Source organism: Salvelinus sp. IW2-2015, unplaced genomic scaffold (assembly GCF_002910315.2).
Source record: "Salvelinus sp. IW2-2015 unplaced genomic scaffold, ASM291031v2 Un_scaffold1922, whole genome shotgun sequence".
NCBI lineage: Eukaryota > Metazoa > Chordata > Actinopteri > Salmoniformes > Salmonidae > Salvelinus > Salvelinus sp. IW2-2015.
Window position 1 is genome coordinate 20,096 of NW_019943280.1, and position 3,878 is coordinate 23,973.

Sequence of the window (3,878 nt, forward strand, 5' to 3'; positions counted from 1 at the left end):
ACTATTTGCACCAGGCAGGAGACAGCCAGAGCCGAGCCCGCCATTACAGGAGCAAGCCAGAGCCGCCCGCCAGAGCAGAGCAGCCAGAGCCGCCTGGCCAGACAGGAGCAGGCCAGAAAGGCGCCCGACAGCGTATTCATGATCCAGCCAAGAAGAACCGCCACATCGCCATGACCAGGCCCAGAGCCGCCAGCCCTTACCACTCGCGAGCCGGCAGCCAGCCGGCATACCAGCCACTCTGATGCCGCTCATTTCCTGACACAAGTAACCGAAGCCGAGAAGCCACCAAATCCACGCCACACACATGGACCCAGCCAGAGCCGTAACACTCCACGCCAATGACCAGACCACAAGCACGCGCTCACCCCACGCCCACACAGATGACCACACACAGCAGACACTCCACGCCAAAGCACAATGCAAAACACCCACAACCCCACACACCAAACGCAAGCACCAGCTCCCACAGACCCACACACCACATCTGAACACCACACACGAGCACCACCAATCAACGACCAGCACGCCAGCTAGACACCCTCAGTCCACACACAGGCATCGTCTGACCCCTCTCTAGGTCTGTACAGGCGTCGCTAACTCGCTCCTCGCTTGGGGACACACAGATTCCTCGAGTTCAAAATTCCTATGTTGGTGCTTGCCCCTCATCCCGGTGTTGCCCCTGTAGTCCGGTGCTGTTCCTTAATTGCCAGGTGGTTAATTTGAGCGGTGCGGCCCCTGGGCCATTGGGAGGAGGCTACGGAAGCGAGGGGATTGACTATGGGGGGGAAACGTCCAGAGCCAGAGCCGCCACGTGGACAGATGCCCACCCAACCCGTCCCCTATATGTTTCTTGTTTAGCGGCCGGAGTGCCGCATCTTGAGGGTGGTACTTGTCACGCTTCCTGACCTTATTTCCTTTGTTTAGTATGTGTTTAACGTTGGTCAGGACGGTGAGCTGGGGGCATTCGATGTTAGTGTGTTTCTATGTTGGGTTAATTGTATTTGGCCTGATATGGTTCTCAATCAGGCAGGTGAGTTTACGTTTTCCTCTGATGAAGAATCATATTAGGTATGGGCTGTTCTCCTGTTTGTTTGTGGTGTGGATTGTACTCCGTGTCTGTGTTTGTCACCACACGGGACTGTTTTGTTTGTTTAGTTCTGTTACCTTGTTCGTGCGTTCTTCGTTATATGTAACTTCACATGTTCAGGTCTGTTGACGGCGTGTGTTGTTTTGTATAGTTTGTCTTATGTTCTATTGTTGCATGTGTGCACTTAGTTCGTTTTAGCTTCACGATCGTTTGTTTTTTGTTCGTTTAGTAAGTGTTTGTTTTTCTTCATTAAAAGAAGATGGCTTTCTTTCACGCTGCGCCTTGGTCCACTCATTCGTCATATAACGGTCGTGACATCAGTAAGAATGATCTATTGTCTGGAACCAACACACTGTGACAGTTAGAGGTGTCTTGGAGAACAGATGAGCAGACTTCAGTCAGAATCACACAGATTCATAKAGCAGAGAGGACTTCAATGAGTGTCTATAGAGAGATGACAACTGACACCTTGTTATTGGACAGACATGCATGCTAACTTGTACCCACTCACCACTCACATCTGACTACTTGATGTGGATCCGCAGTGAAACCTGCACAAACACACATCCCCTTGGACACCTGTCAGTGTGGAGATGTTAGCTGGTGTTGCGAAAGTTGTTGTCTTGAAATCACTCACTTTTTAAATCCCAAGAACTCCTACTGTCGGAAAGTCCTCACGRGTGACATCCATGTCCKTTCTGTCAGATTTGCGCAGCATTAGTCCAACACGGTCCAAAATCCAGATCTACATAATGCCAGTAAGCRGATCGCCCATCGAGCGAGTGGGAAAGAGASAGAGAGACAGGGGCTGCTCTGTTGATCCGGGCACTTTGTAGAAACTTGTCAGAATGATCTTCTTCTGTCATACAGGACAGGCAGCCATGGCCCAGGAACCTGTCATCTCCCACTCTCCTCTCCTCGCCGCTTCTTAGCCTTTCTTTAGAGAGGGAAAAACAGCCTGAACAGCCGTATCTCTGACAAGCTCTTTATGTCTTCGTCTTCAGATACAAAATGTTGCTGCCAATCCATCTGGTTCTCGTGTCTATGACATCTATGCAGCTAAACGGATGGATGGATGGTGCTTGATAGTTTCTGGCCCACTTCWWAAGCTTTGTTGGTTAAGTTTGTGATGTTCCTTAAAATGTTGCGACATATTCTATACTCATATTTCTATAGATGTTTTGACACAATTTAAATGTCCTTCTAACTGTTCTCCAAGTTTGAATGAGGTAGAAGCACAAAAGGTTTTACTAATAGGGGCACAAAAGAATCCTAAGAACAAATAAAGTGTTATTATGTATACTGTACCCGTTTTTTTTTATCATCCRTGGCTTGAAAGCCACAGCCAGTCGGAGGTTGTGAGTGTGTAAGTCAGTGCACCAGAAACCAATTTGAAAAATGTCCAGGACGGTGAATTGAAAACCAGAGGATAAGAGAAGCAAGATATCAAACGGAGTATTTATTTTGACTATCACACAGTCCGTGACACAATAGAAAGTCATTTTTACTTTCAGAAAACCATATTACAGTGCCGGGTAGAAAAAACATTTATCATACATAGTTTGTGAYTTTTAGTATGAAAAGCACATATTTTATGAGAGTCTACGTCTGTCCAGCACGACAGAGTTTGATTTGACATTGTACTATCAGAAATACAGGAAGGCGTCTGACTGTTTGTGGTATTATGGGGGATTTTCTGCTATTTTAGGGTTGTCTCTGGTAGTTACGTGTTTCTTTGTTTGTGGAGATGTTTCTGCTATTTTAGGGTTGTCTCTGATAGTTACGTGTTTCTTTATTTGTGGAGATGTTTCTGGTATTTTGGGGTTGTCTCTGGTAGTTACGTGTTTCTTTGTTTGTGGAGATGTTTCTGGTATTTTAGGGTTGTCTCTGATAGTTACGTGTTTCTTTATTTGTGGAGATGTTTCTGGTATTTTGGGGTTGTTTCATGAGGTGGTTTTATGAACAAGTAACATCACCATGCAAAAGCTAATTGGACTGTTTTGCAGCCAGTTGCACGTTTCCACTCTATCTGGCTTGTTAGCTTTGGTTTGTTTCATCTGTTCTGTTTTGTCTGGTTGTATTATCAATAGTGCATTACCTAAGTGCATATTCTTGACGTTACAAGCCCGGATTAAATAAAACATATTTATTTTTCGTAAAGGGCACCAACCTTTTTCTTAATTCCTCTACTTTAGCAATAAAATATTCAATAAAACTCAAAATTCAACTGCATAGTCCAGTATTGGATAAACCAACAGCTTGAAGACAATGARTGAGGTATGTTCACTTCACTACGTGGCGTATTGTGGTCTTTATATGTTGCTAGACTGCACATGGATGGATTCAGTTAAGGAACAATCTAGWAAGCCATCAAGTTGTGGTCTCCTTCTTATGATCTCCCTCATCAAGCTGTGTGGTTTCATTTKGTTTGACTTCCAGTGCATCCCTTGACTCTCCCCAGGCCGATGGAGGAATTTAGCCAGCTCGATTTTACCCTCAAACTCACAAAATGGCCGACAGCAGGGGGTCTCCTCAATTCGAATTTGGTCTGGTATGGGAGATGAGATGGAATGATTTTGATGGAAGGATGGAGGGATGGAGAGATACTCGAAAGGAAATATTAATTAGGTTAATAAAAGGCTCCAGCGGTGATCTGAAAAACAGACTCGCTCCACCAATCATCGTATCACTTCCTGCCTAGCCAAAGCCCAGACTAGCGTGCCATCCAATCCATCGGCCAAGCATCACTGAAGAAGAGACAAGAAGGCCATGTTTATTCAAACTCTCTCCT